This window comes from Anabrus simplex, chromosome 1 (genome assembly GCF_040414725.1).
Source record: "Anabrus simplex isolate iqAnaSimp1 chromosome 1, ASM4041472v1, whole genome shotgun sequence".
Lineage (NCBI taxonomy): Eukaryota > Metazoa > Arthropoda > Insecta > Orthoptera > Tettigoniidae > Anabrus > Anabrus simplex.
Window position 1 is genome coordinate 1,293,619,580 of NC_090265.1, and position 13,417 is coordinate 1,293,632,996.

Consider the following 13,417-nt stretch of genomic DNA (forward strand, 5'->3'; position numbering starts at 1 on the left):
CAAAATTTAATCTGCTACTTATATTTTGTTTAGGATGAATTAACCTCACATTTTTCGACTTCTTGACGGGGAATCAAACCCAGATCCATCCGGATAAACAGAGCACGCCTTCACCACATCGGCAAGGCAGCCCCTCTCAAAATCAGCAAAATTTCAAATTACAGCTCAATACACTAAAATGCAATGAAAATTTAAATATCTCAAGAAATTCTTCAGTTCTTCATTTTAATGAATACATGAATATTATGTTGCTTTTCAATCATTTAATTTTTTATCTGATTTGAGTTCACTGAACTAAGCAAATCGCTTTTGTAGGGGAGAACTTTTATTGTCCGGCTAATCGGCTAAAATGGTCAGTGCACTGACTTTCGATGAAGGGGATTTCAGATTCCAGATACCAGCCGTGCTGCGGATTGTAGTCGTATCTGGTTATTTCGTCTAGCTCGGAGACTGGGCGTTTATGTTTGTCTTAATATGCACCTTTATAGTTAGGCACAACGTACACCCTATTCACCACATCAGAAACATTATAGTAGAATATATCGCTCCACATAGGGTTGACGTCACGACGGCCAGCCAGTCGCAAAACTGGGCTAAGCCCATATGACCTCGACAAGGAACAGGAACAGTGACGAAAGATGATGTTGATGATGATTATGATGAAGAAGAAGAAGAAGAAGAAGAAGAATGAGGGGAAGAAGAATTTGTTATAGCTTATATTTTGTTTCTACGTTCAACAGAAAAGATACACAACCTCATAGGCAAATGTCTTGTTTTTCAGTATGCTACAACATTTTAGAACAGAGGAGTATAAATGTCTGAAATGCTAAAAATCATGTGAACGTGACTGCTGAATGGTATTGTCACTGACTTTCCCATACGACGACGGCGGTTTGAATCCCGACCGGTGCTTGTAGGATTCTTGAAATGAAGTCACATCCTTGCGGCATGGACCCTGTGAAACACAGGAGACGGTGATCCCATTATCAACAGCCAAGTAAAACTGTAATCTTGCTTTCTTTTCTTTTGTTAAAAATCAACCTTTGGTCATCATGCATTTTATTGGTAGTAGTCCAAATAATGTCCTCTCTTTTGTTATCTCTCGTCTGTAAATAGTTGAACGAAAAGCGATTAACTGACCACTCCATTGACTCGAATTATGATTTGCCGTGCGTGTAGAGGCGCGCGGCTGTGAGCTTGCATCCGGGAGATAGTAGGTTCGAATCCCACTATCGGCAGCCCTGAAAATGGTTTTCCGTGGTTTCCCATTTTCACACCAGGCAAATGGTGGGGCTGTACCTTAATTAAGGCCACGGCCGCTTCCTTCCAACTCCTAGGCCTTTCCTATCCCATCGTCACCATAAGACCTATCTGTGTCGGTGCGACGTAAAGCCCCTAGCAAAAAAAAAAAGAATTATGATTTTATCGGCTGCATTAGCAGATGCTATCCCACCAGTTGTGTTTGAACCTGTCTACGTGATTTTTGATCGAAAACTACTAAGTAAAATTCTAAAATCCAAAATGTATTGTCCGGGATTTGAACTACGGATGCCTTGGTGAGAAACCAGTGACTGTGCCTCTCGGCTAACACTTACCACAATCTGGACTAGGAATAGTTGATTTGATGCATAAATGTATAGGAACTGGCCTCACTTTTTAGAATCGCTGCTGTGAAACTTCCAAACAGTAGACACATACTGCTGTCTCCTTACATGCAATTCCAGTTACTTCTAATTCGCAATACTGTTAGCTCAGTTTTGGTGTTTGAAAAGGCCGACGTTGTTTTCTCTTACAATAGCAGTGATCTCACAATTTTACTCCCGCTGTGGACCGCACAGAGTGCACTGCCATGACCGCTACACAGACCTACAGTACCTCACTTTTTCTTGCTTACCGCCCTCCTGTAGAAAGCGCTTCAGACAATTGTCACCCTCGTAGTTTGTGTGCCGTTTTAACTCGCAAAGTGCTTGAAATTCATTCGCCCTTGAAAAATAAGAAAATGACATCAAAGAACAAAAATATGGATGGACAGTCTGTCTATTATCAAGCAAGTAGAGAGGAATACAGGAATATGATGATGATGATAACAAGAACAGTAATATAGTAGTTATTTGTTTAAAATCGATTTCTACTACGAATATTCTCAACAGTGCCGAGGTGACAGGAGTTACCAGATGCATCGATATGGAGTTCCCTTGAATGCACAATTTTAAGAACAGAGCACCAGCAGTAATAATTTTTAAAAATATATATTTAATGACTATAGATTGGGAGTTTTCATTTCGTGGAACTGATTGTTGGCAGTAACTAAGAAAGTAAAACAAACAATTACTCGTCATGAAGATGAGTATGCTGTGGTGGTCAGTGGGCATCTCCCACTTTGACTGACCACATTCCGAATGTTGTAATCAAACGGAAAACTGGCATCGTTCCAAGTAATGATAAAATACACGCAAAGGTCTCTTAGTGGTATGGTTTACCATCTAGGAGTTTGACGGACATAGTCCGGGAGACAGAACCAAACAGCGCTGGTAGGACAGCATTGATGTAAACAAGAAGCTTCTGCTTTTAAATTCAGATAATAGTTTTGATGGAGTAATATGGCGTTCCAAGATCCACCAGCAGTACAAACGCTCATATGAAAACGAAGAAACGGGCGACTATCGTGAATAAAGAAAAATTTTATTACACAAAGAGTCTATTAAGTTGAAAAAATGTATAAATTCAGACTTAGAGACGGTGGACTGACCTAATGTAGTTATCTCCAACTTAAGTCGTTCATCCAAGAATTATGAGCTACGTTTGCAATGTGTGCAAAATGACTGGGTTGTTGCCTGTGGTAATGAATGAGGCTTAGAATGAAGATACCTTCCAGTACCGTTACCGTCCAATAGTGTAAATGAGTTCAGTGATGAATCACTTAGGTGAACAACCATAGTTGCTGTGCATGAGATTCAAACCAATACTTTTTTTCTTCGAGGTAATATTTTCATTTGCTATTTGTTTTACGTCGCACCGACGCAGACAGGTCTTATGATGACGATGAAAATGGAAGGGGCTAGGACTGGAAAGGAATCGACAGAGGCGTTAATAAATGTACAACCGCCAGCATTTACCTGTCATGAAATTGGGAAACCACGGAAAAGTATATTCAGGGCTGTCGAGAGTGGGGTTTGAGCCCATTATCTCCCGAATGCAAGTTGACAGCCATGTGACCCAAACCGCGTAACTGACTCACTCGATGAGGCAAACAGTTACTCTACCAACTGAGTAATAAGTTGAAAACTGTTACTGATAAATCCCCATATTTTCTAGTGTACAACAGCAATTGTTTGAAGATTATTATTAATTTCATGTAACCGAATCAGCGCAGCCACATACCACTTAAGAGTGCTTAATTGTATTATTTCATGGTGTCTTCAGTTAGGTGGAGGTAGATCCATTGTATTTAAACACAACCGTTTGGTGGTGGTTTAGTATCCAAGAGAGCTGGAAATATTTGTTTCTACCGATGGAATTGGCTGCACGATTCGCATAGTATAGTTATGAGTTTGTATTTGAGAGATGGTGGGTTAGAGACCCACTGTCAGCAGTCCTGATGGTTTCCCGTATTTTCCCATTATTCTAGCAAGTTCGTTCTTTCTTTCTTTCTTTCTTTCTTTCTTCCTTCCTTTCTTTCTTTCTTTCTTTCTCTCTTTCTTTCTTTCTTCCTTCCTTCCTTTCTTTCTTTTTTCTCTCTTCCTTTCTTCCTTTCTTTACCCTCCAGAGTTGGTTTTTCCCTCGGACTCAGCGGGGATCCCACCTCTACCGCCTCAAGGGCAGTTTCCTGGAGCGTGAGTGCCCTGGATACAACTGGGCAGGATGACAAGTGCCCTGCCCAGGTGGCCTCACCTGCTTTGCTGAACAGGGGCTTTGAGGTGGGGGGGATGGAAATATTGGAAGAGATGGGCAAGGAAGAGGAAGCAGCTGTGGCCTTCAGTTAGGTACCATCCCGGGGGTGGCAGCTAATCACGCCAACCACTACACCGCAGAAGCGGACTGGAAAGTTAATACCAGGCCTATTTCTAAACAGGGCCAAGGCTGCTACCTTCTCAGCCTAAATCAACCCTAGTCATCTTAAAACACGTCAACATTTTGGTTCTGTTAAGTTTCGCACTCGGCCACTATGTCACTGTGTGGATCCGCGATCGCATCCGTTACATTGCTATATACTGTATAGGCGGAGTCTAGCGATCAAGTGGCCATGAGAACATTTTAATCAACTTTAGTTCACTTGGTGCAGAAAATAACTCCACGCGATTTTGTTATTGTACACTATTCAAATGACGATTTAGCCTTTGTAAAATGAGGTTTCTGAAATAAAACTGCTGGTTATCTCCTTCCTTGGGCAGATCACGACAGCGTGTCGAAGAGTTCGTGGGGAAACACTGTATAATGACCTAATCATCACAATATTCCGCAATGCGAACGTAGTCACGCGCCATTTCTATTGGTACCGGTAACCAAAGATTTGGACATATCTTCTGCTGCACGGAAAGATGAGATCGAACCCCACCCGGGGCTAAATATTGGCACGTATGTGCGTAAAAACACACGATTCTGACCTTATTATTATTTTTTGACTGTATTCTCCTTTCCTTATCGCGGTCTTGTGTAATACACTGTTTTTTTTTTTTTCGTTAACTTACGAAGGGGAGTCTATTTTGAGGTACTCCTCTGTTTCGTGAATCTTATAATGTAATAATAATACCTTTCTAAGTTTCCAATGCCTGTGGCAAATCTTCATGCAGCACCAGTCCGGCTATATGGCTAAATGGTTAGTTTGCTGGACTTTGGCCACATAGGTCCCGGGTTCGATACCTGGCAAGGTCCGTAATTTTAACCATAATTGATTAATTCCGGTGGCACGGGGGCTGGGTGTATGTGACGACTCCATCATCGAATCCTCATCATGACGCGCAGGTCGACTACGGGGGTCAAATCAAACGACCTGCACCTGGCAAGCCGAACTTGTCGTCGGACACTCCCAGCACTAAAAGCCATACTCCATTTCATGCAGCGCCAGAATGCAGTTTAAATGGCACGTTTTTCCTTGTAGACTTTTTACTATTTTTAACCATATTCTTGATAACAGAAGGTCCGGCTTTTTAGATGAATGGTCATTGTAGTGACTTTCGGTTCAGAGGGCCTCAGGTTCGATTTCCGGGGATATCGAAATTTTAACTGCATCTGGTTAATTCCTCTGACTCGGGGACTGGGGGACTAGGTATATTTGTGTTTTTGTCTCAATGCACTCCTCTTCATACACTCCTTTTGGAAAAAGGATGAACATAAATAAATCCAAAACAAAGTAATGGAGTGCAGTCGAAAGAAGTCGAGTGATGGAGGAAATTTTAGATTATGAAATGATGTCTTGGAGAAAGTAGGTGAATATTGTTACTTGGGTAGTAGAATAACCAACAAAAGTAAGGAGGACATAAAGTGCAGTCTAGCACAAGCAAGGGAGGCCTTTCTAGAAAAGAAATTTGCTCACTTCGAACTTGTTTTCATTTATTTTGCAGGTTGCTTTACGTCACACCGACACAGATAAGTATTATGGCGACGATGGGATAGGAAAGGGCTAGGAGAGGGAAGGAAGCGGGCGTAGCCTTAATTAAGGTATGGCCCCAGCATTTGCCTAGTGGGAAACTACGGAAAGCCATCTTGAGGGTTGCCGACAATGGAGTTCAAACCCACTCTAGCCCGAATACTGGATACCGGCCACAGTTAAGCGACTGCAGCTATCAAGCTCGGTATCATCATCATCATCATCATCATCATCATAGGCATTCACTGGCTGTCAAGTATAATGATGTTTTCCGAGTGCATCAAGGTCACCGGTTCTGAGTCCTTAGATGGCTGAAGAAGCCAGTTCTAGAACCACAAGCTCTGCCGCGATGCTGGTACGTAAACGCTACCAAAGATCCTTGTTGTTGAACCAGGAGATATTTCTTTCTCTGATTATTTCGGTCTTTTCTGCGATCTCGTTTATCGGACTCAGGTCTTTGTCGCTGTCGTTCAAATATTCTTCTTCTCGGTACTTCTAACATGGATATAGGAATTAGAAAGAGGGTTTTGAAAAATTTCGTCCGAAGCGTGGCATTGTACGGAAGTGAATCATGGACAGGCTGAGAAAGAAAGAGAATAGATTTTGCAATGTGGTGTTACAGAATAATGCTGAAGGTGAGATATACATATCGAATCACGAATGAAGAGATACTGAAGGCAAGTGGTGAGAGGACATCGGTTAGGTGAAAATTGTCCAGAGGAAGAGATAGAATTGTAGGACACGTCTTAAGACCACCAGGACTTATTTAGTTAATTTTTTAGGGAAGTGTAGGCAGTAAAAACAGCAGGTGTTGACCAAGGTGTGAATATGGCAGACAGATTAGAGTAGTTGTAGCCAACGGCCGTACCATTTTGAATAGATCGGTTCTCGTCCGATCACCGCAGTTAAGCAACATAGGGCGTGGTCAGTACTTGAATGGGTGGCCGCTTGGGAACACCGCATGCCGTTGGCTCAATTCAGTTTTGTCCGGCTCCGCGGTGTAGGGGGCAACGCGTCCACCTGTCACCCGGCGGCACCGAGTTCGATTCCCGGGTGGGTCAGGGGTGTTTAATTGTAAATAATTAATATCCCTGGCCTGGGGACTGGGTTTTTGTGTCGTCCCTAACGTTCCTTTCCTCACATTCAACACTCTACACTTCCTCCATTCGAATTACACGCAGGTTCATATCACATGATGCAAATAGGGGCAAAATATCTCTATAGGTCGACGCCCCGAACAAATAGCATTTTAAAAAAGATGGCCGGGCTGAGTGGCTCAGACGGTTGAGGAGCTGCCCTTCTGACCCCAACTTGGCAGGTTCAATCCTGGCTCAGTCCAGTGGTACTTGAAGGTGCTCAAATACGTCAGCCTCGTGTCGGTAGATTTATTGGCACGCAAAAGAACTCCTGCGGGACTAAATTCCGGCACGTCGGCGTCTCCGAAAACCGTAAGAGAAGTTAGTGGGACGTAAAGCAAATATTATTATTATTATTATTATTATTATTATTATTATTAAAAAAGATTAGATGTAGGATGTAGTAGCTACGTAGAAATGCAAAGGCTCTCACAGAATAGCATTGCATCAAATAGGCTATGGACTGATGACCCAAACAACAATAACAACAATATGTTGTGCCTCTCGGGGTTCATTCTTTCTGTAAAAAAAAAAAAAAAAAAAGCAAAGTCTTCTCCATACAGGCCGTGAAGGCCCTTGGAGTGGTGGAAGGTAAAGGCTTCCACTATCCGTAACCTCGGCACTTGAAGGGGTAGAGTGGTTAGCTCTGCGCCCGGCCGCCTTTGCCCCCAGGAATTAACCTGGTACTCATTTTTGGTGTAGGCTGAGTGAACCTCAGGGCCATGTGCACCTCCGGAAGTGGAAATATCGTTTCTTAATTTTTTCGACTTCCTGACGGGGATTCGAACCCACGTCCTTCCGGGCGAACCGAGCACGCCTTTACCGCCTCGGCCAGGCAGCCCCTCATTCTTTCCGTAGAAGTGCGTTTCCTAACGTCACGGTTAATGCCTGATTTTCTGTTTGTTCAAGTCTGTATTGTTCTCCTATGAGTTTTGGGCCTAGTAGAGTGGCCGTTCTTGTTAATGCGCTACGACTATGGGGCCAAGCTCTGCATTCCGGAGAAGCGTGAGTTCGAACACCACGTCGGCTGTTCTGAGAATGGTATTATGTGGTTTCCCATTTTCACTTCAGGCAAATGCCGGGACAATTTCTATTCATAGGCCACAGCCGATTCCTTCCATATCCTTACCCAATTTCTTTTACCGTCATTCATTTCATCTTCATTAGCTCCTCAGCTGAGGTTGGCGCCTGGAAAGGCAGGCATCCGGCCGTAAAAACATGGCATATAAATTCGTCTCACCTCATCCGCGACTCCTTATCAAGAAATGAGACGAAGGGGTAGGCATTTATTATTATTATTATTACTATTATTATTATTATTATTATTATTATTATTATTATTATTATTATTGTTATTATTATTAATTATAATAATAATTATTATTATATCTTTCTTTCTTTCTTTCTTTCTCTCTTAATCCGTTTACCGTCCGGGGTTGGCTTTTCCCTCCGACTCAGCGAGGGATTCCACCTATACCGCCTCAATGGTAGTGTCCTGGAGCGTGAGACTTTGGGTCCGAGGATACAACTGGGAAGGAGGACCAGTAGCTCGCCCAGACGACCTCACCTGCTATGCTGAACAAAGGCTGTGTGGGACGATGGGAAGATTGGAAGGGATAGACAAGAAAGATGGAGGGGGGGAGGAAGCGGCCGTGCCCTTAAGTTAGGTACCATCCCGGCATTTGCCTGGAGGAGAAGTGAGAAACCACGGAAAGCCACTTCGAGGATGGCTGAGGAGGGAATCGAACCCCCCTCTACTCAGTTGACCACCTGAGGCTGAGTGGACCCCGTTCCAGCCCTCGTACCACACTTCAAATTTCGTGGCAGAGCCGGGAATTGAGCCCGGCCCTCCGGGGATGATAGCTAATCACGATCGCCACTACACCACAGAGGCGGCCTATTATTATTATTATTATTATTATTATTATTATTATTATTATTATTATTATTATTTCTCCTTCCAGTACTAGTCCCATAATAGCTTGATATGATCTCTTAGAATATTTCCTTTCATACATCCTATTAAAAGTGTCTTGTATAGTGTCCTAAGTTAATAATAATAATACGTTTTAATTGCACTGTGTGTTATTGCCTAGAAACTCACATCAAGCCATTCCGTCTTCGAGAAAAGTTATAAGAACACTTACTGACTTGCTGCAGAATATGGCTGTCAGGTTGGGCGTATATGTTGGTACTGTTTTATTCAACCAAATTACTGTTATGATTATCTTAAATCGCCATAAATTATCTAATCAATCACGTTGTTGAATATTTTGTGCCAAATAGCCACATGTATATAATATAAATATAATCGATGTGAACATACCTTACCAAGTTCTTCTTCATGCAAATTTAGCGGCGAGTAGACGTGTTTGATAAATGGCACTGCCTAACATTAATCAAGCTGTCATCACACGATATTTTATTTAATAAGGGAACGTATTGCTCGAAGGATTCATGGGGAATGAGATAGATGTCCTGTGCAATATATGTTTATTGTTGATGTTGCTTTATAGCGTAACCCATGCTGTGTTCGGAGATATATCAACACATTGCCTTGTTAAATTAGATGTGTTGGTTGTATCTCTATTACCCCACTGCGACTGGGTCTGATATTTACTTCTTATTAGCATAGGATTAACAAAGAACATTCGCCGCCGTTCTTCGATTTGGTATAGACAGAGCCAGGATGGTACGCACTAACACGTTAGGTTGGAATGTCGATGCCAAGTTGCAGCGGCAGTAGGAAAATTGCTTCTAAATAAACCATCATGGAAGAGGGTACCTTTCATCTGTCAATCTCGAAGAGTCTAAGCTTAATAAAAATATTGATCGTCGGTGGCTTGGTCATTTCTGCCGAGATTCACGATGACGCTAGGCCTTATTTAATGTTAGGAGAATTAGCTGTAGAAAGAACAATCCTGATGCGCCTCGTTATCCTTTGGTTTTGGTGTGTTTTAGTCACCTTATTACGAATAATAATAATAATAATAATAATAATAATAATAATAATAATAATAATAATAATCATTTTCCTTACCTTCTTATTTCAAAGCTGTCCAGCATCCTCAGCCTGGCTTTCTTCCCCAACGTGTTGATCTTTGCACTAGAATGCTAGGCATTTATTTATTTATTTATTTATTTATTTATTTATTTATTTATTTATTTATTTATTTATTTATTTATGTATTTATTTTTGCTTAGTGGTTTAACGCCGCACTAACTTATCGAATATTTTCGGTGTAGGAAGGATGGGAAAAGGCTAGGATTGGCATGCTAGTGGCCTTAATTCAGACACGGCTCCAGTATTTACCTAGTGTGAAAATAGGAAACCACGGAAAACCATGTTCAGGGTTGCCGACTCTCCATCACCCGAATTCAAGCTCACAGTTACGCGACTCTAACCCTACGGCCAACTCGCCCAATAGGCTCCCTAACGTCTCACCAAGATGGTAGCCGTTCGCATCCTGGTCATGCACGTGATTTTTAAATGAAAATTAAATATACGGATTCACGTGAAGCAGGTGCCATGGCAAAGATCACAACATTTACTAATTACAGTTTTGCCTTTCTTTGAAAATGTAGTTATTATCTGGATTCTGTACTTACGTTATTTGAGTTTTATTGCAGCCAATACGGTGCATTGTGAACCATAACTGCACCAGGTAAATTTGTGCTCATAACCAGATGGTCATATAAATCGTACGCTACTCTCAATTTGACAACATGTTCAATACAAAAATACATGTAAGGCGTCTTTCTTTCGGCTAAGAACAATATTAATGCAAATGTGGAGTGATCAAGAACATAAAGAGAGGAAGTCCTGCTTGTTGGATTTCTTTTTGCAATTTGCTTTACGTCGCACCGACACAAAAAGATGTTAGGCGTCGGTAGAATAGGAAAGGCGTAGGAGTGGGAAGGATGCGGTCTTGGCGTTAAGTAAAGTAAAGCTCCAGCATTTGTCTTGTGTAAAAAATGGGAAACCACGGAAAACCATCTTCAGGGCTTGGATATCTAAGAGTATTTTAACTACACAACATGTCCAGAACACCCAATTTTTTTAAAAAAATAGTCCTTATTTGAAAACAGCTTTATATTTTACACTATCATAATCTTTCTTGTATGAATGAGTCTTTAAGTTTGCATTCATTACCTCGCAAGTCCATGCGTTCAGGTGTGCAGTCATCATCAGCGATCTATCTAGTGCTGTCAACAGCACCGTTGTTGACAACCATTTCTGCTTCAATTTTCTGGACAGTACCTTGTACCAGTGCAAGTGTTCATCTGTAAGCAGTAAATCTCCCACGTTTATAAGTCATCTCTTAGACGATGTTCTAATGCCACTAGTTTCCAATATGTCACTCTTTGAAGTTACAATTAGCGGAATAGTTCCGAATAGCCTTCGTCTCTAGCTTATGCCAACTCTTAGCTAAAGACTATTCCTGGTCAAACAAATACCTTTGAACTAACCTCCATTGCTGTTGGCGATGATGTGAGATTCTCTGATAAACTGCGCAGTGTGTAGTCTACCAGATTCCGTTCTGTACTCCCCATCACCCCACACCCATTTCGCATTGCTGAGAGGGAACTGCGATAAACTACTCATATAGTCTACTCGACTGTCTACATACAGTATTTTCACTCCGTTATTGGTTGTTTCTTTTTTCTTTTAGTATACATTTTTCAGGCTATTTGAAGACAAATGCATCAATCCGTCGTCGCACTGAATCCTGGATGCGCATCAATGCTAATGGAGGGCATTTTCAACATTTCATGCAAGAAAGTGTTTGATCGATGTGGTATCCTGACACGTCCTGTCCCTGTATGCTTCCCATTATTAATGTACTAAGTAGATTAGTAGAAAATGAGTCCTGACATAGAAATAAAGCGTTTCCGGACCCATTTCCATATAACATGTTCTCTTCTTCTAAGTGTGAGGAATGCGTCCTGAAAATTTGGCCGTTCCTTATTGTTACTTACTGTATTCCAACCAAACTTAGAATGTAGCAACTCAAGAGTATTTTTAGATTCATATAATCCCTGAGTGTACTGGGGATTTGCACGAATTAAATATGATACTTGATTTTCGAAGAACTGTTATAGAACAGAAGTGGTTTAATTATAACTTAAAAAGTGTTTGTTCAGTGCAGGATTTTGGAAGGATAACATCTTTTGAGTTTTAGCATTACTCCGGGACGACCAAGACGTATAAGTGCCAATCTGTCACGGTAACTTATGTTCGGCTCCATGGCTAAATGGTTAGTGTGCTGGCCTTTGGTCACAGGGGTCCCGGGTTAGATTCCCGGCAGGGTCGAGAATTTTAACTATCATTGGTTAATTTCGCTGGCCGGGGGCTGGGTGTATGTGCTGTCTTCATTTCATCTTCATCACGACGCGCAGGTCGCCTACGGGAGTCAAATCGAAATACCTGCACCTGGCGAGCCGAACATGTCCGCGGACACTCCCGGCACTAAAAGCCATACGGCATTTCATTTCATACGGTAACTTATGCCTACACGCCATAAATGCTAAAACCTGAAATAATCCAGCATTGGCAGAATTTTTAATTACCGATTGGGGTTTTCAAGCGAATTGACTCTTCCTGCTACAGAAAATTCGTTACCGCACAAGTTACCTCCCCCACCCTCAATCTAATCACTCTCCACATTGTCCATCGTTGTCTCAAAACTAAGTACGGTAACTGTTGAGAAGTAAGTCAGTGAAATCGTAAACAACCTGTACTCACCGTAAGGGTAGCGGTTAGCAAATATTAGCTGCCGTCCTCGGAAGGCCAGGTTCAATTCCTGGTTCTGCCAAAGGTTAAGGAATAGCAGGAGAGAATCCATGGGGGTGTGCCTGAAAAAAAAAAAACTGCTCCACCTTAGGACGAGGACACGAATTTACTTTACTTTTGTCGTAAACAACCAGCCCGTCATAGTCGAGTGCGTTCTGTTAGTGATATGTTCAAACCAGTGATTCCGTAATGCTAAATGTGTGACCAGTTGAGCGACGCTATAGCCTTATGAAGTGTAACATCTATATCTGGGCTTTATAACACTTGGACATACTGAACTTCTGGTCCCTGTAACCAGTAGTCCAATTATCTGGAATGCATTGTATTCATATAACTTTACTTTAAGAGCTGTGCAATTTTCCACTTGTCTCGTACTTCTGTCTAATGAGTTCTCTCTTATTTCAGGTAAGTGGAGAGTCTGGATGAAGAATATCAGCCTGGGGTTAATCAGTAAGTTTTTTTCATTAATACTCCTTCATGCTCGTAATTCATTCATCATTGAGTTATTTGACTCGTGATTCGTCACTTAGTTACAGCTGTATTAAGGTTGAGTAGGTAACACTGCCTTCTAATTCAGCTTCTAAAATATTTCTGCCGGAAGTATAATTAATATTTAAACACAGTGTTCATCTTTTAGTGAACTATCTTTAAAGAGTGAAAGTACGAGGCAAATAATGAAGACGAGAGTTACGTCGAAGAATTCAAAGATTCAAAATGATGTAACAGAGTATGTAGGCCTGTGGGATGTCATTTAAGTTAAATTCGTTGTGCTTCCTAAGTTGAGCTTATGTGTGTAATTCAATCAGAAACATTTGGTGTATGTAATTGGTTTCGTGGCTCGGAGCCTTCACATTATCATGATCTGGTTTCATGCCGTTTACATAAAGCAATGAAAAGACT

The 13,417-nt window shown here is 41.6% G+C and overlaps 1 protein-coding gene and 1 pseudogene across 1 annotated transcript in view; both read left to right on the forward strand.

Annotated features, from left to right (window-relative positions):
- Positions 1–13,417, forward strand: part of Samuel (SAM-motif ubiquitously expressed punctatedly localized protein) — a 521,445-nt gene that overhangs the window by 356,829 nt on the left and 151,199 nt on the right. The window lies entirely within an intron of this gene.
- Positions 6,442–6,560, forward strand: LOC136859453 (5S ribosomal RNA; annotated as a pseudogene).